Below are 26,146 nucleotides of genomic sequence, written 5' to 3'. Positions count from 1 at the left end.
TTATTATTATTCTTCTTCCTGTTTTTGTGAACGCTGTATCGGTCAAACGGTAAGACATAGGATAAAATGATTACAGTATGTTTAAATCAAACATTTAAAGGTGATCCATGAACAAAATGAAGTAGGTCAAAAAATCCAAAATGGCCGCCATGACGTAAAACCTAAAAACACAAAAACTGCTCTAACTCAAAAAATATGAAAGCTATTGTAAATCTGAAGGTATTTTATTGTAGGGAATGAACATATCTAACTTTTACTCATGACATGTTTCCACAAAAAATGTCTCGTTAAAAAGCTCGCTAGAGGTCAAAGTTTACAAAAAAGTGACTATTTTTAGAATTTTTTTTTTATTCAATTTTCGTCATTTTTTTACATTACATCGATGCAGTATGCCATTTTGAAGATTTTAATGTCTTCAAACTTAAAATTGATTCACTAATTAATTTTTTATGACGTATTTAATATTTAACTAAGAATTTTTTGCAAATTTCGACAATTATATTTTAAACAACTTCTCTGATTCAACCAGTCCGATCAAGCCCAAACTCACACAAGATTTTCCACTTATCACCGTGACCAGTTCTTGTTAATATGGGGTTGATTCAAATTCAGATATGGCCGCGATGACGTCACTTCCGGTTTAACGAAGACAGCCATAAACTCGTTAACCACTGAGCCAATTTCTTTCATTTTGTTATATGTGATGTAGAATTGCATACTGAGAAACTTTGTAATTGTACATTTTTCTCTAAAGTGTCAACTTCCGGTTGATCATTGACTCATAATGCAAATTCGCCGTTTTCAGTGAAAATCACAAAACAACTTCTTGTCAAGTTCTACATGGTATAGAGGCTTGATATTGTGCATGAATTATGCTTAGGTAGGGTGACTATCAGGTTTGAAAAAATAAACGAGCTGACCTTCATCCAAGGTCACAGAGTGCGTGTGATTGTAGAGCTATGAAATAATCCTGTGAAAATTCAGCTCATTGAGACAGTCGTTAGCTCGTTAACCACAAAGCCAATTACTTTCATTTTTGGATATGTTTATGTAGAAATAAAAATGAAACAATTCATTTTGGTACAACTTTTTCTGTTTAAACGTCAACTTCCAGTTGGATAATAAGGACAAAGTTCAAAAATGCAATTTTTTCGACAAAATCAATAAAAATCTTCTTCTCAATTTCTAGAAGGCCTAGAGACCGAAATATTAAGCATGAAGCATGCTGACATAAAGGCCTACCAAGTTTGTTGTTAATGTGATTGACCTGACCTATATCAAAGAGCACTCGGGCTAACAATCCAAAAATCTTCAAATGACTTATTGTAAAGTTCTGAAAGGCCTATGACCTGGTATTGGGACTTTTGGTACGTTGAAAACTAAGCGCTAACCATGTGTTGTTTATAAATGACCTTGAACGAAGTAGCTTTTAGGTGAAAAGCCCGTCAAATTGTCCCGGTGACAAATTTCTAGTTATATTATGAATTTGATTGATCCTTGACCGAAATATATCTATTTTTTTCAGCTACATATAGAGCTACATATATATATGTAAGATATCAATACAATCTACACAATATTTGTCCATTGTATGTGTTGTACTTTTTGTAAAATGTATTGTGATTGTGTTTCTTTACAGAAAACTAATAAAAAGTCTTCACTAAAACCTTAGTACATGTGCACTAAAAATGATGTGTCAGTATTATGATTATTACTCTATGTCTACTCCAGATCCTCGTTATAACCCAAAGACATAATTAGGGTGAAATATCACTCCTTCATCACGACACGTGTCTTTTTATAGAGTTTATCAAAGTTATATCATTGTCACAGTACAGCCAACATCAGACAAACAATCAGAAATATCTGATAATAAATATATAGGTAAGGATGAGAATACAACTCTTCCCTGTAAACCTACGTCCCTATCCCCTGATGTGACCCCTCCCTGTAAACCCACATCCCTATCCCCTGATGTGACCCCTCCCTGTAAACCCACATCCCTATCCCCTGATGTGACCCCTCCCTGTAAACCTACGTCCCTATCCCCTGATGTGACCCCTCCCTGTAAACCTATGTCCCTATCCCCTGATGTGACCCCTCCCTGTAAACCTACGTCCCTATCCCCTGATGTGACCCCTCCCTGTAAACCTACGTCCCTATCCCCTGATGTGACCCCTCCCTGTAAACCTACGTCCCTATCCCCTGATGTGACCCCTCCCTGTAAACCTACATCCCTATCCCCTGATGTGACCCCTCCCTGTAAACCTACATCCCTATCCCCTGATGTGACCCCTCCCTGTAAACTTGCATCACTATCCCATGATGTTTCCCCTCCCTGTAAATCCACATCCCTATCCCCTGATGTGACCCCTCCCTATAAACTTGCATCACTATCCCATGATGTGTCCCCTCCCTGTAAATCCACATCTCTATCCCCTGATGTGACCCCTCCCTGTAAACTTGCATCACTATCCCATGATGTGTCCCCTCCCTGTAAACCTACATCCCTATCCCTGATGTGACTCCTCCCTGTAAACCTACGTCCCTATCCCCTGATGTGACCCCTCCCTGTAAACCTACATCCCTATCCCCTGATGTGACCCCTCCCTGTAAACCTACGTCCCTATCCCCTGATGTGACCCCTCCCTGTAAACCTACGTCCCTATCCCCTGATGTGACCCCTCCCTGTAAACCTACGTCCCTATCCCCTGATGTGACCCCTCCCTGTAAACCTACATCCCTATCCCCTGATGTGACCCCTCCCTGTAAACCTACATCCCTATCCCCTGATGTGACCCCTCCCTGTAAACCTACATCCCTATCCCCTGATGTGACCCCTCCCTGTAAACCTACGTCCCTATCCCCTGATGTGACCCCTCCCTGTAAACCTACGTCCCTATCCCCTGATGTGACCCCTCCCTGTAAACCTACGACTCTATCCCCTGATGTGACTCCTCCCTATAATCCTACGTCCCTATCCCCTGATGTGACCCCTCCCTGTACACCTACGTCCCTATCCCCTGCTGTGACCCCTCCCTGTAAATCCACATCCCTATCCCCTGATGTGACCCCTCCCTGTAAACCTACATTTCTATCCCCTGATGTGACCCCTCCCTGTAAACCTACATCCCTATCCCCTGATGTGACCCCTCCCTGTAAACCTACATCCCTATCCCCTGATGTGACCCCTCCCTGTAAACCTACGTCTCTATCCCCTGATGTGACTCTCCCTATAATCCTACGTCCCTATCCCCTGGAGTGATGTATACAGGAACCTCCATTACATACATGTCAGGCCATGTCCACACTGACATTAAGCTAATTTCCATATATTTCACCATCTCTACTGAAGTGTTGACAGGGGACCTATGACCCTACAGCCAATGACCTTGATGGATTTGTAAACACCAGGACAAAACTCTCCATTAAATTATGAATACAAGAGAAACTACTCCACAACTTCCTTGTGATCATAATCATTTAATATATATATTTTTTTATATTTCTAAACATCAACTATACTGTGTTTCCTCATTATGCAGTGCAATCTGCCTATAGTGACCACCTCTGTATAAAGACCACCTGCTAAATAAGATTTTATAGGATTTAAATTCATCTCAATACCAACTGCTTTTTCTGGATATTTGTGTCTCCATGTGATAGAGAGACTTGTTTAGTTGTAAATTGCTTAACATCCTTTCAAGTGCCATTGAGGTGATCAATACTCCGCCTTTCTTGTTTACAATTGGTGCATATGGTGTGGTGTGGTGTATGCTTGGAGAGACTACGGTAAATATATAATTAGTTGTATATTCTGTATGTATGTCTGAGTTGCATTGTTATAGTAGCAGTGGGACTCCTGACAAATTTAATTGATAGTGTTAATTATCTCAATGAAGCATGTGGCCAAAGACATCAAACAGCACACCCTACCTGACCATAAAGCTTTCCACATATATATCCATCCTCAATCATCCATCCAATAAGAAAATTGAGAAATTTGCCAATAAGAATGGTTAATTTTGGCAGGTTTTGTTTCCAAGTTAAGATATAACAACACTCACTGAGTCATAAGAAATGAGTGCTTTATATACGATGTTGTGCTTTGACACATGGTAAAACATCCGTCTGTAGGCTGGTACACAATCCGTTATATATACAAACTATGTAGGTATTTATAAATCATTAGTGTTTTGGACATTATGACATTCCGTAGTATAATTACACTTACTACCACAACACAAACACTCACAGTGTATACATCGTACAAAATGTACAACACAGACTCAGTGGGGCTAATAAGATTCACTTCCCAAGACAGTTTGTTATATAGAGGACTGTATGTAGATGCTGAATTTGGTTTTTGGTTTGATTGGTACAACCAATGTTATTTATTGAGGTTCAGGAGGAAAGCCATCAGTGTCCTGTTCCTACAGAAATATCAGCGACGGATTTGATAGCTGACTAAGTAGACAAAATCGGAATGACCACAAAATTCACAAGTTGGGCAGGGGAAGCAAGTGTTCAAATTACCAAAAGTCCAATGTATAGGTTTTTTTGAATTGAATGAAAAGTCAAAGAGTAAGCCAGTTGGGTCTATAGAATGATATTTTAAAAAAGAGTCTGAATTACAGAGATAGTCCCGATATAAAGTGCCTTGAAGTTACCGTTTACTTCAGAAATAAATCGCGTAGAAGCTATATTCTTTCATACCTACATGTGTAATACTGGCTGGTCTAGGTCAATACTCTCATGTCGCCAGAAGCTGTATTGCATGGCTTCCCCTCGTGACGTCACGGCCTCAACAAAATCTCTATTGCCTCGGTACAATTTTAACATTTTAACAAACATGACTGGTTTTACTATAAAAGATGCAAACAACGGAATTTGTGTTGAAAATATCACGTAATTTTTCATGTATGGAAAATTGACTCGTGGTTTTCTTTGAACTATTTCAAAATGGTGGGATTTTATAGTTGTAAAATTGTAATTTAACGTCGAAATATGAAAGAAAAATACTCTTTCATAAGTGGATATGAAGGATAGGAATATTCTTCCCTCGGGATCACAAAATATTTCAAAACCCTCGGCAAGCCTTGGGTTTGACTACATTTTGTGACCCTCGGGTAGAATATCCCTATCCTTCCTATTCACATATGAAAGAGTCTTACAGTATTGATACTATTTGGTTGTATCTCCTTTCTTTAGGCTTTGTTTGAGGGCCCCGCTGGCATTATAACATGGCGACAATGTATTGACCCAATCTATCCGTCTTCTGTGTAGTATATGTTACGCCAAGATGCTGAACACAAGACGACATTGTCAGCCGCGGAAATCACTAAACACATGACATTGTCAGCCGCGGAAATCACTAAACACATGACATTGTCAGCCGCGGAAATCATTGGAATGTGAAAATTGTAAAGGATTTTGTTAACAAAGATTCATTAATTCATCTGTTTAAAGTTTTCTTAGTGTAAATTGGAATACTTCGCTAGTAATGATTATTGAAAACATTAGGAATTTGAAGATTTTTAAAAAACAAATTCCAATAATGAAAATTTTTAAATATAGTTAAAACCTCATTTTCTCCTCAAGTCAACAAAGTTTATTGTAAAATATGAATAATTTCATATTTGGGCACACTTCTTGGAATCTCAGTTTTAAGATGTCAAGTTAACTATTTATAATTTTGCTTTGGTTTTTGCCACCAAAAATTTGAGATTTTGCTGAAATTAGGGGGGTGGGATGGGACTGAAGGCAGCTATGTAGCACACACATACTAAACAATTACGTGACATCATCAATAAATATGGGGTAACCAATCAGCACACATTGTCAGTACCATGATCAATTATCACACACACACACATACAATGGGCCCGAGATAATGATGTTACAGTGAAAACACTCCTCAACAACAGATACTTGTATCCTTTTCCTTAAAATAACAGAGAAACCAAATGTAACAACACAATCTAGCGGCAGGGGTCTGAGGAGCAGGGACAAAAGGGGTCAAAATGGCTAAAATTACAAAAATCTACATGTCTATTTGTCTACCGAGTCTGCTATAGTATCCGAGGAAATTAAAGCAGTGAGCTTGATGTAGCTGGCTGGAGATTCAGTTTCCTTCTGGCAATGCCATTGTATTGTTATCCATGTAATGTTATTTAATTGTTCCGCTGCCATAACCAACAGCCCTACTACCTGCTGGGATAGCAACCAATACACAAAGCACTAGACCAGGGGCAACGGCTTCATAGCTACACGACAATGAGATAGGACTGAACAACAATATAGTGATCGGGTGGTGTAGTGGTTAAGCCACTCGCCTTTCACCTAGCCGGCCGGGGTTCGATCCCCGGCACGGACGTGAAAAGGTCAGGGGTCACCTGCCCGATCACGTGGGTTTTCTCCGGGCACTCCGGTTTCCTCCCACACTAAGACCCCTCGCGCGCTTAACATCCGGGCCATCGAGAGTGATTTACATAAGTTGTATAACTTGTTTCTCAATCGATGTAAAATAAATAAAGTTTATATATAACAATATAGTTCTCAACATCAGGATCAAAACCATAATACTGAACTCTGGACGTTTATGAGGTCATTTACAAATGCTGTTGTACAAATATCCTACACAATTTAAATGGTCATAAAAGACATAGGAGTGAAGGAAGCTGGAGTTCCCGAAGAAAAATCTGCAGACCTTTGCCATGTCACCTAGCAACTGCAATTTGCAAATGGGTCTTAGACTGAGAATAAACTCTACTGGTCGAATACCTGTCACCTTAACCACTTATCTATTATACCATACTGGTAGAGTGGTAGTGGTAGAATATCAGATTCCTACCTTAACCAATAAATCATCAAATTCCCGAGGTAGAAAGCTTTAAGTGGTCAAATCTCCGATACCCTAACCATTTGGCCACCTCTGTAGGGTGTTTTCTGTATTAGCACATCACAGAGTTATCTGCCCTTGCTGCCAGATATTGATTTTTGACTACATCATATATGTTTGTGAAAACAACATGATTTTAGCTCACAAAATAATAACGTCACCATGGATACCAAACCGCAAGGGAGGTAACATACGAAATAGACTCGGTAAATTTGCTACTGTCTATAGGTACACAACTAGAGAGCCTGATGCTTGACTGTTGTACTCAGAGGAGTTTGGCAGCCATCTTAGACACTCAGTGACATTTCACAGTGAATGCCAATTAATCTAGATACTGTACTTATTCTATGATGTGCCCAACGATATACAGGTTTTACTTTGCTGGCAGACAGATTATTCCAAATTAGACACAGGTGTCATGGGTTGAATAAGAAGATATTGTCACATAGGTTAATTACAAGGAATGTGGTAAGTTATAAAATGACATTTACAAGAATCCAAGTGTGATTATATATATATCATATACCGTATTTGCCATAGTAAGTGCCCAGGGCGCATACAAAATTGAAACAAAGGGGGAGCTTATTAATGAACCAAAATGTAAGTTGTGGGTGAAAAAAATCAGCAATATTTAAACTCTTTCTGTCGGGGGTGGTTATACAATTTACACTTTCAACTCCCTCTCTAGAAGAGAGGAGGGGCGCTTATAAGAGGGTGAATACTAATTACGGTGGATACAGTATAAAAAGTCCAAGGCTCGAAAAAATAAAATCTCATACAAAATGAAAACTCATATAAAATCCTATATATACATTACACCACACCACACCGGCACTACACGGTCAAATCATTATCAAAATTAGTTATACGGAAACATATTGTGAAATCAATATCTCGTACATGTTTGTATGACCAGGGCCTGGGGTGTTGTGGGAGTTCTATACACCAGTCACTTCCTCTGCCCATCACCTAAACATCTGTAATAGACGTCCTAAGAAAGCGTTTCATCATGCGAGATTGGCTGAATTTGGCCGGAGGGGACAGTCAATAGCTGACCAAGAGTAGTATATGGTAGGCCGACACATTTCTCCGGAGAGCGGAGAATAATTACCCCAAAGTATATCTGTAACACAGAATAATTACACCGAAGTATATCTGTAACACAGAATAATTACACCGAAGTATATCTGTAACACAGAATAATTACACCGAAGTATATCTGTAACACAGAATAATTACACCGAAGTATATCTGTAACACAGAATAATTACACCGAAGTATATCTGTAACACAGAATAATTACACCGAAGTATATCTGTAACACAGAATAATTACACCGAAGTATATCTGTAACACAGAATAATTACACCGAAGTATATCTGTAACACAGAATAATTACACCGAAGTATATCTGTAACACAGAATAATTACACCGAAGTATATCTGTAACACAGAATAATTACACCGAAGTATATCTGTAACACAGAATAATTACACCGAAGTATATCTGTAACACAGAATAATTACACCGAAGTATATCTGTAACACAGAATAATAATTACACCGAAGTATATCTGTAACACAGAATAATTACACCGAAGTATATCTGTAACACAGAATAATTACACCGAAGTATATCTGTAACACAGAATAATAATTACACCAAAGTATATCTGTAACACAGAATAATTACACCGAAGTATATCTGTAACACAGAATAATTACACCGAAGTATATCTGTAACACAGAATAATTACATCGAAGTATATCTGTAACACAGAATAATTACACCGAGTATATCTGTAACACAGAATAATTACACCGAAGTATATCTGTAACACAGAATAATTACACCGAAGTATATCTGTAACACAGAATAATTACACCGAAGTATATCTGTAACACTGAATAATTACACCGAAGTATATCTGTAACACAGAATAATTACACCAAAGTATATCTGTAACACAGAATAATTACACCGAAGTATATCTGTAACACAGAATAATTACACCGAAGTATATCTGTAACACAGAATAATTACACCGAAGTATATCTGTAACACAGAATAATTACACCGAAGTATATCTGTAACACAGAATAATTACACCGAAGTATATCTGTAACACACAGAATAATTACACCGAAGTATATCTGTAACACAGAATAATTACACCGAAGTATATCTGTAATAATTACACTGTACTTTAGATCATTGCTGATGATAGATTTCCTACCAAGTCCATAAAAGATACACAGTTGTATATATTATAAGTATCTCTTATATATGTAGCAATAGAGTCATTCCAAGAGTATGAATAAAGATATTGTCAAATTTTCAAAGTGATCAGCCCCTTTATCAAAACACAAAATGAACTACAAAACTGACATCTTTCCAGTTAAAGTGCAACTTTGAGCATATTTACAACATTGCACTTAAAAGAAAGAAAACAAAAAAACAAAAAACATTCCACACTTACAAAGTATAAAATTTTAGCTCTTATAGGAACCTTGAATGGAAATGAAAATTTCTACGTTATAACTATAAACTTGTTGTAAACGTATATCGGCACATTCACTATTAACATGCTTTTTGTATACTTATTGAATAATGCATTTATCAAATCTTAAATAATTTTTTTCTTTTTTTTTCTTTTTTCGAAAATACGCACTCAGTATGGCAAGTTCTATCAAATCAGAATAGCACTGTATGTTACACCTCCCTGAATATCTGCCATCGACACTGAGCATCCCAACCTGCCCAACCTGAACATGTACACAATAGTACAAATTTAAGTATCCTTTATTTCTGTACCAACTGTTCCATTATATCAATTACATGAAAATTTTTTGGGAGCTTCAACGTTTCATTCAATGATTTTGTTTGAACATTGAGTTAATAATGCTCCATAAATGAACGATATATTTGATAGTAATGCTCTACATCTTTCACATCTGAGCATCGGTTCAGAAATTAATGAATAATTTTATGTACAAGGAATACATTTTATTATCAAACATCATATATGTAAATTCTTATTCCTATCAATGAGGGATGGATTGGTATAACTTAACTGAATATGACCAGTTGGTTTTTCTCTGGATACTCTGGCTTTCCATTGCTCCCCAAACAAGGCGTAGTTTAAGTGACCTCAGCAGTTAATACAATGTATAAAGGTAGTGTGACCCCAAATTTTAAATCAGGAAGGGAAGGGATAAGACGCGACAGCTAGGACCTGATGGGACAGACATGGGTTATATTGTAACCCCGCTCCCCACCACCCAAAAATATGCTACCTTTTATAGCACAACATGGCGTATAAACCAACTCAACTGAAATATTTCTGTGAGTTTTTGTTTTTGCCTCGAAATCCTGTTTGTTGTTTGTAGGGAATTATATATATACACAACGGACAAATCATATAAATGTTGTTTTCATGTAAATCTATGTAACTGTGACAATTAAAGATAACAAGGTGAATACGTTATATATCCACAAGGATATAGATCATGTATATTTATACATATATTATGTATACATGCTTACACACAATACAGAGTTCATTCTGTGTAAAAAAAAAAACTACACTTGATGCCCAAATCAATGAGGTTTCACATTTACTAATAATTTATGGTTTTTAACAATGATTTTAATTGCTAAATTATTATTCGATCAATAAGTCTAGTTAATGTATATATGTACTAATGTGAACAAAACATTTCAAAATTGGCATGAAAATCACTCAACCATGGAAACAACATGACACTCAATATTTATTTGTTTAATTGCCTTATTTACCAACAAAAAAATCCCATCCACAATGAAGTTGTAAAATGTCAATTTTTTTAACTGTTAAAAGTTCAAATTGATTATTCACAAATTCATCCCTAAAAATTTTAAATGGACTGTTCTAGCCTTTGGACTAAGATGGTCCAAACATGTTTTCAGGGGAAACAATTTCATTAAATAAGTGGTCTACTTATCCAAACTTTTCCAAAAGTACAGACAGGGCTTATTCTAGGATAAATTTAGCTGGTGATTTAAACATTTTAACACCAATGAGTGTTTTCATCTCAAGATCAATCACAAGTTTTTAATTTACCTCTTCAATCATGACCTTTAAATCACCAATGAATTAAAATATTTTGTTTGAAGAAGCATTCTCCATACACATCCTCAAGTAAAATGTGGAAAGATAATTTTGGAAGCTTACTAAGGGCTCCGTGTAAGGTGTCTTTGTGTTCTAAAGATGACAGAAATAGCATTTAAGTTCGGACAGTCCAATTGTAAGATATAATTGTATCCCGCTATTTAATTTGTATAATACCAGTCCTACAGACACCTGCATGTTAACAGCTCTTAGTCATTTGGTCATCTCAGGTCTTAACTAATTATAAATATTTTACCCCCAAAGACACATTTGAACTCTTCTGATTCAAAGACTGGCCCAGTCTATTATGACTTTTCAGGGATGAATGAGTTACAAAATTGACCACAACACTGGGGAAATTGACCACTGGAGGGAGCGTTTGACCACTAAGCCTGGACATGAATAAAACTTAAAGAAATGTACTTCTTGACCTTAGGAAATGTGAAGTAATGTAAATTTTGGTAACCTGAGTGAAGCCTTTATTCCAGCAACTGGGAAATCTTGCCACAAGTATGAAAATTTAAGTACCAACACTGTCGCTGAGTGGTTAATATCTTTTTAATGGTTAAGATATATGTTTCAATACTTCTGGGTCGTATGTGGGGCAGAAACTAATTTTTGAGAGATACTGACCATACAAGCCTGTGATTTTTCTTTTGGTACTCAGACTTTCATCTTCCTCCTAAATCTGGCACGTCCTTAAAATGAACCTGATCGGTGAGTAACAGGTCATTAGGACAACCAAACCAAATTCTCAGTTGATTATGCCCCTTAGTGATATTTAACTGAAGGTCAAATCACAAGTTTAAAATTGTTGTAGGTGTTTAAATTCATTATCAAAATCGGCACTTATAAAATTTCCCAAACGTTTATTCAAAGTCAATTACAAAAGTTTAAATTGTATCGCTAATTCAAGGCCGATTACTAAATTGTATAGAACCTTATCTGCTAGCCTTCATGTTAAGCAAACATAAGTATATATACCTCATAAAATTGTTGTATGTGTTTAAAATTCACTATCAAAATCGGCATTTATAATATTTCCCAAACGTAAATTCAAGGCCGATTACAAATCTTTAAATTGTATATTGTATAGAGATTTAACTCCTCGCCTCTATGTTAAGTATACATAAGTATATACTTCACAGTTACAGTAATCCCACGTATGACATAATCGGCCGTTGAACCTGGACTTTATTATATACCACTAAGCTGAAGTTTGTGTATTGTAAATACGATATTTATCACAGCTGGTCTTTGGTCATTGTTCCTGCAGTTCAATAACTTTCAGCAGATACATATTTATCTATACCTATACATGGCTGCTAATGTCACACTCCTTAATGGGTTGGGTTTTCAGACTGTCTAGCGGTCATTCATACTGCCCATGTCCGTTAAGTGGGCGTAATATTTTAGAATATTGATTTAAGTGCATTGAAATTTTAGTACATTTAAATAAAATCTTAAGTGTATAAAATTTTCAGTATATTATCTTGAAGTGCATCAAAATTCAACTATATGATACACCCAGTCAATTGAAATTTTAATGAATTAAAATTTCAGACTTCGGTAATTTTAGAAACACAATATTGAGAAACACATAATTAGTTATTAATATATATGGTGGTTTCACAGCAACCACTAATATAAGAACAGTGGGTTTTGTTTTTATATTATTGTCACTATTTCTCCATCGACTAATTACCATGAAAATTTTTATCCACAAAATATCAAACTCCTAACAATTAAAGAAAGTACACAATAATATTATATTTCATGTCATACAGTAAGTATAAGCCTTGTATCCCCCCCAGCCCCAGCTCCCCCCCAACTGTACCAGTGTGACTGTCCTCATATGTATAGTAGTTAGTGTAGGTCCATCAGGACTAACATCATTCCGTACTAATGAGGACTCGATCAATTCCTATAAACACAGCTCCGTAATCCTCATTCCAGGTAGGTTTAATGTTTGTCTCAGAAGATCAATTTCTTTAGGATCAACTTATTTATTAGACATTTCTAGCATCAGACATACTTTCTGAGTCAGGATCATGAGCTTAAATCCTATGTTGAGCAGTTGCCATGGTTACAGACTGCAGGTTGGTGGTTATATATCTGGGTACTTTGGATTTCCTCCTACTGATGTCCTTATATGACCTTAACTGTTAATTAGTAGAATAATAAATCAATTGACCCAAATCAAAGATATTGAAAAATGATGAATCCATGCTTGAGTTACAATTTAGTCTGAACTTATTCTACAGAGTTATCTTTCCTTGTCACATATATATATATATATTATGACATTGTAGTTTTCTTCTCAATTGTTTGTATTGATAAGGGAGATAAGTCTGCATATTACTGAGTTATCTGCCCTTGTGGGTAGGTACTAATTATCATGTCATATTTTTATGAACATAACATTGTATTGATGACCTGATTCTTGCTCACAAAAAATGATTTAACAATTGATAAATACCCAAAAGGGAAATAACTCTGCATATTACTGAGTTATCTGCCCATGTGGGTAGGTACTGATTTAATACGCCATGATTTTATGAGTATATAACCATCACATTAACAACGTGATTTTTGCTCACAAAGAACTGACCTCACAATCGATAAGCTACCCACAAGGGAGATAACTATGTAGTATGAGGGAACAGTTTAGCATAGTGTGTTGTAAACGACACAATGTGATGTGACCTGGTATCTGATTCCCAGAGAAGACACTGTTGACCTTTACTGAAAACAATACAAGGTAATAACGCCTCCCCCTAAAAGTCATCGCCTCCCCCTAAAGGTCATCGTACAAACTTGTTGTGTTTGTGCTCCGACTAGCATCACTAAAATCAACAACAAATCTGACATGGAGATTACTGACGGAACATCACAGCAAACAAATTTTTAAGACCTCGCTTCAGAAGTTCTTACATCATATAAATATAACGAACCTCTGGGGACCAACAATATTACTGTTATAAGCATATATAGTTACTTATACATATTAGAGATATCTTATAGGAACCTTGAATGGGTTTGAAAATTACACCATTATAACCATAAATTCATTGTAAACATGTTTTATTGTATGCCTGTAAGCATAAAGACCTTAATGTTTTGATTCAGTCAAACTTAAGTTCAGTGTTCCACTCTAAACTATAGCACTTACGAGAAAGCTTACTACCAACTCTTTCACCCCTGATAGTTCATAATGAACTGTTCCAGTCTTTGAATTAGAAGTGTTCCATTACGTCTCCAGGGGGTGAATGAGTTAAGGACTTACCTACATACATGTCCTTAGAAGATTCATGAACATTTTTCAAATTTAAAATTTTGTTTTCCAATTTCATAGATTTTTAAAATTGACAAAAAATTCTATGGAAATCAACATGACATTTTCTGTCAAAAAAATAAAATTTTCTGAAAATTTTATAAAAGAAAATCAAGAGTGAAAATTTGTAACATAGTAGTTAGTGCATCTAGTAATTTTTATTTACGATGGGTAATGCTAATAAAATTCAAAGACAATTTCTATAAAATGTGTGTCCACTGCTAGAAGGACAATCAATATCTATGTTATCCGGTCTTTTACATGAGTTTGGCGAGGACACTGACCCTAGCTGTCTTACCTCAGTTTACAGTACCAGGACAGCAACCTCGTTATAGATGTGACCTACTTTTTACATGCCTCAAGGATAAAATCGGAAAATATACAAATAAAAAAGAAATTGGACAAGTGGATTATGGTACGTTGCTATGGTATATACAATGAAAGTGGAGTGTTGTAATGTGTAGTGTTATGTTAAGGAAAAGCTGTCATATATAGTATAGTGTGTAATAATCCACTCTACATGTATATCAAATATTTTGAATTTTTTGAAATATCAAAATAACTGGAAATGTCAAAAAAATCAGGATGGGATTGGATGAAAACATGACAACCCCCCACCCCATCCAACACACACATATCCCTACCAGCCCCTCCCCCTAACCACCCTATCCAACACACACACACCCCTACCACCCCCTCCCCATACATAAATACCCTATCCAACACACACACCCCTACTTCACCCCCAACCCCCTATCCACCACACACACACCCCACCCCACCCCCTCCCCCTAAAAATATACATTATTACATGATTATCAGATATATCCTTATACATGTAACAAATCCTGCTCTTCACCCCACTCCCCACCCCACCACACCCCACCCCCCATCCCACCCCCACCCCATTCTAATGTATACACACACTTAAATTACATGAGGGGGATCAATTTTGCATTATTTTACTGTTAACCCTATGCCTGTCTGAGTGCATAAAATTCATATATCATTTAATAACACTAACAGAACAATACATAATTATATAGAAGATATGAAACTTTTTAATATGCTGAATAAATCATTTTAATTTCACATCTATAGAAATCATAGCTTTAAACTTCATGAAGATATTGACCAAAGATATATATTAAGTATGTATTAAACACATGCATAAATATACATGGTTCACACTGAACTAATCAGTGCATAAGAAGTGTGGTATCCTTATGTGCTGATGTATCAGGTGTATTTAACAGGTGATATTCATTATCAGTTAGTCATGAATATGCAAATATTCAAATATACCTGTAATTTAGATACAGATTAATCAATGCCAGCTACATACAAAGTTAAGGTAATATATACTGTAATGTTCTGTAGATATTACCGAATAACCACACTTTATCGGAAAAACTTTAAAAAAAAATTTATAACATAAACGACCACATTTCTTACATCATTTCCTTAATAAGTTGTGATGACAACTAGTCTTCTTAACCACACTGTCGTTAACTTTATAGAAAAAAAACCAAAGTTGAATTTTAACCACAAATGAGTTAATTTTTATTATATAATTTACTTCATTACATCATTTTTTTATAAGTCAGGTTTATAAGTGGTCTTTATACAAAGGACAAATTGTGTTGGAAGTCGTCTAATCATCCAGGTGGTCTCTATAAAGAGGTTGTCGCTGAAGCAGATCTTACAGCAGGTTTATATGTACTGTTATACAATGAAAATGCATTAATTATCTCACCAGTTATTAATAACCAATTCTACTGAGAGGAAATTCTAAACAGCCAATTCTAAGTGTTCTGATGCTGTTGCTATAAGAAAACTGCCTCTACATCAGGGAGATCCGGTAGAAGACTTTAATTTTAACAGGAAAAGAAGACAACATTAGAGGAAGGGAGATAGGAGCGACAAGAATCTTACTCGGATGGTGTTCTGATCAGTAAAATGCTCAAAGAATCCCACATAATTCACCTGTAAGTGAAATTGAATTAATTTCACATTTCCCCAAATTTTATTATGATCACAGGGTTTGAATGATGATGCATTAAAAACATCTTTATATGGGTCCCTGTGATACTTGTTTTGGTAAGAAGTTTTCTGGTAAAAGTGCACAAGATGCAAGTCCAACCTCATATATACATACAGTTAAACCTGCTTCAGTGACCACCTCTGTAGAAATAACACTTGCTTAATAAGACCAATCTTCAAGGATCCAAACTTTTGAGGCTTATACAGTCAAACCTATCTATAGATGTCATTCATGGGATCAAGAAACAAGTGGTCTTTATAGCCAGGTGGTTGTTATACACAGGGTATTCTGTGTTGAAATTTCACCATTTGCGACCATGAGAAAATGGTCTTATAAAGCAGGTGGTCATTATACACAGGGTAAATTGTGTTGAAATTGTCCATTTGGGAACTGGAAAAGTGGTCTTTATAGCCAGATGGTTGTTATAAATATACACAGGGTATTTTGTTTTGAAATCCACCATTTGCGACCATGAGAAAATGGTCTTATTAAGCAGGTGGTCTTTATACACAAGGTAAATTGTTTTGAAAGTGGCCAGTTGGAACCTTGCTGGGAAAATACCTTGTTTAGCAGTTGGTCTTTGTACAGAGGTGGTCACTGTAGACAGGTTTGATTATACTTGTGCGAGTGAATTACAACATTGAAAAAATTAAATGTATAGATTTATTCATTGCTGTTAATGATTGACAGTTAATATGTGTGAATTATCTACGGCGTCCCTGAACTAGATCTATTTCCAGGGTTTTACAGCACAAATAAAACTAAAGACCAATGCGAAGATATTTTGCATTCGTCAGTGGCACCAGTCGCTTCATATAGATACATTATCACAAACATAGGTATCTTCCGATTTCCTGTAACCTTCAATTCAATTCTGTCACAGCTTCTAATATTATTTTCATAAAACTTCCTGGTCAAACATAAACCCATTACCCCTATAATGTAATAATGAACCGCTCCAGGTATAGAAGTAGAAGAGTTCAACTGTTTCTTAAAGGGAGGAACAGGTCGAAGTAACAATTAAAAGTACCAGTGTGAATCTTTCCATGTGATATAAATATTAAGAAATTGTGATTAAAATATTAACAAATCGTCATGGTTATACATCTCTCTCCCAGCTCAGCTGCTAATTAATCATTTACTCCCTTACATGTCTTGTCTATTTTGAAACTCAGATTGATAGACATTAGTTTGTCGCTGGTGAAGGGTTAAATATTTTTCATTCAAAATTTTATTTCTTCTTTTCAATGTATCTTGTGCGAAATACATCCCACAATTCTCTTGGGTGGAAATTAAAGAGCAGAAAAGTGTTCAGGTAACATTCACGAAATGTATATACATTGTAATGGCAGAAAGGCATGAACATAGGATACGACCCAGAGTCAAAAAGACTTTATAAAATGGGGAGGGGGCTTATTGCTGAGTTGGGGCTTATTGTGGGTACTAAACATAGCAAACTTAAAGATACTTCAGTAAACTTCAAGATATTTCCTCTAATATCAGAATTCTTCACAGACTTAGCAGCCAGTTTGAAAGACCCTCCATGGTGGCTTATAGTGGCTGTCTACCTAAAACCTTGGCAGGCCCTGCCATTAGCTCAGTTTGTACTGTAACAGTACACGGCTGTTAATGTATACTGGCTTCTGTGGAGCTTTGATAAGGATATAGCACTACAGCCTTCATATATCAACACACACACTATATTACACACAAAATCTCAAGTTTTTTTATAAGCTGCTCCAAAAAATTATAATCACATCTCTTCCTGAGGTGGTTTTTTGGTCTCAATTCAGGCCCATGATACACTTTTTTTGTCAGAATATCAATGTACTCTATAATAACATTGTAATTATTTTCATGAAGCTTTAAGTTATTTTAAGAAAAGATATATTGAAGGTAAAAACAAGTAAGGGGGTAATTATTATATGCAGTGTATGATAATAAAGTAACAATTTTCAAAAAGTTACTTCTAAGAAAAGATTTTTGATTGAATAATAACTTTAAATATATATTTACAATAAAAATAATAAAGGGAGGTAATTATCAAATGTGGTATATAATAACATTGTAATAATTTTCAAAAAGATACTTAAAAGATTTTGTATCGAAAAATCATTACAATAATATGTAGGTTAAAAAGCAACAAAGGGAGGTAATTATCTTAATAAAGATTTTAGATTCACAACTATATTTTTAATTAGATTAAAAAGAAGGAAAATTAATGTAATCAAAGAAAGAGCATACATTTTCCTAATGTAATTTTTAAATATTAAACTAATTAAATTGAAAGGTTTAGAGAATGGTTTCCATTTTAATGAAAATATTATTTTCAAAGGGAGATATAAATAAGAAAATCTTATTTTAAAAGGGCGATAATTATGAAAATTTTATTTTCAAAGGGAGATAATTATGAAAATTTTATATTCAAAGGGAGATTAATTATGACAATAATCCATTTTTATGCAGATTGCTATACTCATAAACAAAACAACATTAGAAAATCAAAATATTAATCATAATCTTTAGATTTATTTTTGTAGGGCATTATGACCTAGTTACCAATCAAGAAACAAGTAGATCAAAATTCTTGACTTGTTTCTGCAATAATTTTGTAACAAAATAACAAATGACCATTCCTCATCAGACATGTAGGATGATATTGCATCTGCAATTTCCTATTAACTTAGTAATTACCGACGTGTGGCAGGAATTTGCAGAGTCAGTTATCAGAGGAACGACGATAAATCAGTGAAGTTATACTGCGGTGCATGACTCGGACCAATCAATCAGATTTATATGCATGGTAACTAATCAAAATAGAAACTGATGCATACAATTCCATCATTATTGTTATGTTCCTGTGTCAGACAGAATGGCTAAGTCAGTGGAAACTGATAGAAGATATATAGGAATGGAAGAGAGAATTATGGAAGCATGTATATGTAAAATAAAGAAGAGAAATAAAATGAATAAGGAATTATTAATAAACTGGTCAAAATCAAGTTGGGATTGTTTGGTTTGGTTTGATTAGTTTTGATGTCCAATTAGCAATTAGGTTAATTTAAGACTGTGCTATAGAAAAGCAGGAGTACCCAGAGAAAAACCATTAACCATGGTGCATGGTCAGTACCTGTCAACAAACCCACATTTTCCTACTGTACCTTATCCGGGTAATGTATGTACTAAGATCTTTCATTCATCATTTTATCGAGCCTTTCCCCATGATTTTCTGTAAGGAATTGAACTCAAAAGTCCCCAGTAATTAGATCAGAGACCTTTTTGCAGTCGTATGTATCACCGTTAAAAGTATTTAAATTAAGATTTACCGAAAATTCCTAGCGACAACATGTTCAAATGATGAGTTGGTTTGTTCTCATTAGTGAAAGGAAACACGAAATATCCTATTTGTATGACAGGTTCTCGTGCTAATGTCATATGGGTGTTGATTGAGGGACAATCGTAAGGTACAAGGTATCTGTTCTGGGAAATTTGTCAAAATAGGAAAACTTACAGTTACAAACGAATATGGAGTATAAGTATGGATAACACGGATACAATGTTGGTTGCTGTGATATTTAAATGATTCTAATAGGTATTATGATACCAGATACAATTTGGGTAGCCATGACATTCTACTAATATTATGACACCAGATACAACGTTTGTAGCCATGACATTCTACTAATATTACGACACCAGATACAACTTTGGTAGCTATGACATTCTACTAATATTACGACACCAGATACAACTTTGGAAATTAACAACTACAACTTTGGTAGCCATGACTTTCTACTAATACTATGACACCAGATACAACTACTATGACACCAGGTATAATGTATGACATTCTACTAGATATTATGCAATCAGATACAACTTTGGTAGCCATGACATTCTACAAGATCCCATGACATTGGACAAACTACTGGTTGCTATGACACAGACTACCACCACGGCATCAATACCAATGGCTGATACAGCCCAGTGAGTCCTGGAGCCTGGCTGTACAGAGTTTATTGTGACCACAGATAATTGCCACCATTTGTGTTGTGGTTCATCCTCTGTTTTACAGCTGTGTGTTCCCATCACATCAAGCATCAAATGGGGAATTGAATCAAATGCTGAGTTAGGCATGTAAACCTCTTTGGCCAATAAAGGAAATTGGTTAGGACTAAAGCCATGACACTATGGCCTCTTGTCATACTGACCAGTACAGAATCAGTGATGTCCGTGGTAGCTGGACACCAGCTTCCAAAACCCAATAGGATGACCAGAACTGAGAGAGAAAGAGGACTGACCAATAATCCATATAGATATAGCAATTTATGTATGATTTTTTAAGGCGAGTCCAGAAAACTAATTTTCAAATTTTGATGAGTCCCAATGGAAATATATATAGAGGTTCTCAAAAGATTTTTCTAGGTGAGTCCCGTAAATCACTGAAGATAGGTCAATTACTAATTAGTTTTAATAATTAAACTTAGCCTATAATTTGTTATACTGTAGTTTGTATAGGATGTGTATAGAACCCAAACATTATATATATATAAACAGATTACCTGGTTAACCATGCATTTGGATATAAATCAAACACAACATAGAAACTGCTGAAATTCATCTTGTACACCAAATTATTAAAAATTGCTATATATTTATTTGTCAAATCCTGATGTGTTGGTTGCTTAAAATCAAACAGTTATGTTGTCATAGTAACCATGGAAATTTTAAGATTTTGTTCCAAATCCTGTTACCAGGGTAACCAAGGTGAAGGTCAAACTATTAAACAAACTGTTGGTGATTAGGTATGTATCGAAATTCATGAAACAAATCTACAGAAGTTGAGAAGAAATATCAAGAGTGATCAAAATAAAGCAGAGATACCGCACGGTATAATTACCAGTGGCTCCGTAGGAAATCGCTGCAAAATCGGTGTGGAAGCACTGTAGATTCCCCGATCAATCATCATAAAGCAATGTACTTTTCTAACATTAAGAATTATGAATGCAATCTCTATACTGCTGTAATTCAATGTGCTTTAAATTTATACACAACAGAGAACACGAAATAGCATACTGGCTTATTTGCACTCATACACAGGTGTCTTAGCTAATATAACGTAACTTACTACCCCAGCTACAATCATATATATATGGTACAGACTTTACTACCAACTCAACTGAAGTATTCAACACATATAATTAACCTTAACACCATCTTAAATTACCTTTTTCTTCATTTTATTTTATATTTCTTTTTAATTCATGTTTCTTTTTACACAGCTGGAACTCATCAAAATTCGAAAATTACTGTTCTGGACTCGCCTTGAAAAGTCTTGTTGAATTTTTTTTTTTTTTTTACCAAAAGATAAATTATTTCGTTTTCGAGTTATTTGAAAAAAATACATTCTGATTAAGAATTGGCATAAAACTGTAAGCTTAGAACTGAAGTTGATTTTTTTTTTATTTATATTAATGTGGAATGTTCATCAGTTACAAGCTACATCTAGGCCTCCATAATGTTAACATCACATTTCCAGAGGAACACAACAGGATGATGAAATACAGATATATTCAGGTGTATAGCTCTCAAGTTCTCCAGCTTTTTCCGTGTTTGTTATTTTTACAGTTTTTCCCTCTGTGTTTCTTGATATTTTTGCAGACACCTGTAGATTTTGTGTCTGCTAGAACAGATGGAAAATCAAGAGCAGGTAACGTATAGTGTATTGGATCAGTGAGTAATCAATCAGCAGCTGAAACATACCGTATTCGACCCAATAAGCGCCCAGGGAGTTTAAAAAATTGAAAAGGTGCTAATAAGACATAATTATTGCAAATTTAGACAGTTTTGTGTAGTTTTGGTCTTTATTTATGCGTGGGCAATTGAAATCGAGGCCTCAAAAAGCGGGAGGGGCGTTTATAGGGACATGGACGCTAATTGGGTCGAATACAGTAGTTACTTATGGGAGGGAATTCTTTGTCATATGTTATAAAGAAACCAGCATGAAGGTTTGTACAGCCAAGCAAAAGAAACCTTGTGGTCTGTACACATAACTCTGTCCAGCGAACTCCTCCTAAATTACTTGACAGATTTTGATAAAATTTAGTACACAGAACCTGGACATAAAGTGCAGTTGAGTAAACTATATAGGGTTCTGCAATGTGTCCTCCCTATTAATGGAGTTACATATTACTAAATTTGTGCGGTGAAGGGTACCGGTGGGGTGGGGGGGATCAGAGGGGTGGGGGTATTATATATAGTCGTCCACTCTGGGGACAGTTCTAGTTGTATTCTGTTTTTGCATATTATAGAGTTTTCTCCCTTCTTAATGTAGTAGGAGTCAATTAATTGTGACATCATTACGCTACAAAAAATATGTTGTTTACTCTGGTAAATAAAACTTTTCATTCATATAAACATGATGCAACAATCAGTTTACCTACTCGCAAGGCGAGATTAAACAATAAACTCTAGTATGTAAATCCAAAATATATGTATGCACTTAATCCTGTCACTTGCAAATTATAAAAGCATCAGTTCATTGGAAATGAAACAGGAAATCAGCCCTAAAACTGAGCACTTAAATATAAACCTTGAATTGCTTGATCAAAGGGTTGTCGATCAACCAAATCCAGGTATATGCTAATGACTTACTTTAGGAAGTAAACCTGTAAAAAACTGGCTTAAGGCATATGTTACTTCCCAATGTCACAGTCCAGCGAGCACAAGAATGACACAGTGTCGGTCACAGATGGATGACCAAGTTTTCTATAACAGTACTACAAATTTTACAGGTAAAGACCTCGCCTCGGGCTAGGATCTTTAACCAATGTCCAGTTCACAGGCGTTCTCTTTGCTGTTTACATTTTAAATCATATATTCCCATTTTTTCATTGATTGGGAAAAAGAAATGATCGAAACATGACGTGTATTAAATGAGGACGTTTCAAGTGCTTTTTATAAACATATTTAGTTACTATCATTACCTGTAATTAATTCATACCTGGGATAAACCTCCTTTGAAATACTTTTTTTCAATTAAGCCTGAATTACTGTGGCATTTAAAATGTACTACTAATCTTAAAGGATCCATTTAAATGAATTATACCACTTTTATTACAGATAGCAACTTAGATTTTCGCACTGTTTTAGGAAAGAAATTGGCCAGGGAATGCACACCTGCATACTCACCTTGCAGAAATGTAGATTGGTTATAATATATATATTTATGATATTGATACATAATGAAAAATCTGAAATTTTCTAACATGGTTGTCTTCAGTATCTATATAGTACAGTGACAAATTAATCAAAATAATATACAACATTAAAACATCCATGTAATAAAGAAATGGCTGAAATAAAATTAGGCAAGATTGATGGAAATTGTAACAGAAATTATATACAATACACCCCTCCCTTCCCTCCATCAACTTTCACTATTTTGTAACCTGGGGGCTAAATGAATATTTTTTTTTTACATGAAAATTTGATCTTTGAATGGAAAACTTATATATCCAAATCTAGAGTTAAACCCCAGGACTATACGATGCATTTTCATTTCAGTGACAACCTGGTCACGGATGATTGATCACAAAGCCCAGTTTCATTAGCATTGGTATAGATTCTATCCAGGTGAGGTCTGCCATTTGGTAATTGTGGTTAAATACCACTAGTAACCATGGACAGGTGTGAAGCTGGCCTGTGGCACTGACAGGTCACATACAATCTATCTATAATACTTATCTATATAGGTATATAGACAGCAATTACCAAATGGCTAGATCTTATGTACAAATATTTACCAAAAAAGATTTACCTGTGAAAATATTTTCAGGGCAGGTTAATAATCTAAACAAGCAAATAAACAAACAAACAATAATTTGCACCACAAGATCAGCTAAAATTAAGAGATTTTGGCATTCCTTATTAAGTGAACTTAAATGACTTCTGTTTGACTGCATGTTTTTTCTTCTTCTAAGATTGACGATAAGTTAAGAAAATCTTTAATTTACTGTAATTCCTCATTAATTGAAATTTAAAATTTTTGTGTAGAGATGAAATTTAAGTATAGGCATACCTTTACAGGTAAATGCTAATTAGGTTTTTTATGATGTTTATACCTGTAAAAACATCAATTTACTATTACCTGTGACTGACACCTGTAATTATAACTAATTTTGTTGATTTTTTTTTCTTACACAGATTACAAGAGCTGGTGCAGCAATAGACACCTAGCTAATCTGAAACTATTTTTAAGTAATTATCAAATTAACGTAAATAGTTTAATCAACTGAAATGTTAAAATGTACCTAGCCTATAGGCATGCAATTATTATTTTTTTACTTAAAAGTTTAAACATATTGTTTTGGTGATTATATGCTACCTGAACTTCCAGCAAGCTGACAAAAATTTACTTTTTATTTAAATGAAAGATTATATAAATTGATACTTGAAATGCATTCCTGCCTAAAATTTTATGCAATATAATCAAAATTGACTATAGGTCTGGTTATGTAGACAGCAAACTTATTTCATACAAATAGCTGTGATGTCTTGCAAGGTCCACTGAAGTTTGGTCATCAGTGGCATTTAACTATAACTCTGTTACCTAACTTTGACATGAGTGACCTATATTATAAGGTCGATCCCTCCCCCCCCTACCCCCCACAAACACACCTTCAGCTGATCATGATCTATATAGTGTCCAGTCCAGTGTCCAGTCTGTATACTCACCTAATGACAGGGACGAAGGGTTATAATCCAGGAATATATAGGGTACACCAATCACACAGGTAAGTAACTAGAAATTACAGGTAATTATTTCTTTAAGATCCCATCGCTGACATAAACCCACTCTACATGTTTTAGTTCCACAAAACTGTCACAACTTCCATCATATCTCCCAACTGTTGGCCATTTTGGCTGTATGTGGTCAGTTGGTCACTCCAAACCAAGCACAGGACTGTCTGGTCACAGGTAAAATCAGTCACAGGTAAAATCACTGGTCCGTAAGTTAAAGCTAACAACACTAAACCCTGATACTACATGTTGTATATATCAAATCACACACTATCTACTGAATCAAATAATTTCCAACTTATGGCCATTTTCCTGCCTGGTCAGTTTGTTTTAGAGCTAGCTAGCCAATGGTCAGTGAACTAGATACACTACAGGCCTTGACCACTGTCTTGAGCAAACATGGCTGAAGTTCAATCACCCTTGGCTAGGTCTGACTAACAACATGCAGGCAGTCCATTGGTCAGCTAGCTGGGACTGGTCTGGCTCTGGCCACCACTGACCACTTTAATTTACTGACCAGCACAACACTACTGGGAAGTAGTTACATAACTAGTCTAGCTGTATGGGCTAGACACATGTATAGACACAATTCACTTATACTGTATTTGTATAGGGTGTTATATAGACATACATTCCAAGGTTAATGATAGCCTTAATCAGGTTAACTGTAGACTTAAGTAGGGGGAGAGAGAGGGGGTGGAGGTCTGGGGTTGGGGTAGGGGATAGAGGAGTAGGGGTGGGGGGAGGGGATAGCAGAGTAGGGTGGGGGGGGGGGATAGAAGACAGGGGTGAGGGAGAGGGAAGGGGATAGAAGACTGAGGTGGAGGGACAGAGGAATAGGCGGGGGGGGGGGGGGGGGGGGGGGGAGGGAAGGGATAGAAGACAGAGGTGGGGGGGGAGGGCCTGATAGAGAA

At 35.6% G+C, this 26,146-nt stretch overlaps 1 protein-coding gene across 3 annotated transcripts in view; it reads right to left on the bottom strand.

The window, feature by feature from the left end:
• LOC138309030 (nuclear receptor coactivator 3-like) overlaps window positions 1-26,146 on the bottom strand; it is a 153,260-nt gene that overhangs the window by 76,675 nt on the left and 50,439 nt on the right. Inside the window, exon 1 of one of the 3 annotated variants that reach the window (XM_069250131.1) lies at window positions 25,167-25,505. The exons of the other annotated variants lie outside the window; for them this stretch is intronic. The gene's annotated coding sequence lies outside the window, so the exon portion shown is untranslated. Of the gene's footprint in view, window positions 1-25,166; window positions 25,506-26,146 lie in introns of those variants that run through there. 3 annotated transcript variants of the gene reach the window in all.

The sequence above is a fragment of the Argopecten irradians genome, chromosome 15, assembly GCF_041381155.1.
Source record: "Argopecten irradians isolate NY chromosome 15, Ai_NY, whole genome shotgun sequence".
NCBI classification, from domain to species: Eukaryota; Metazoa; Mollusca; class Bivalvia; order Pectinida; family Pectinidae; genus Argopecten; species Argopecten irradians.
Note: the sequence above shows the minus strand (reverse complement) of the source record. Positions and strands in the feature narration are given on the sequence as shown.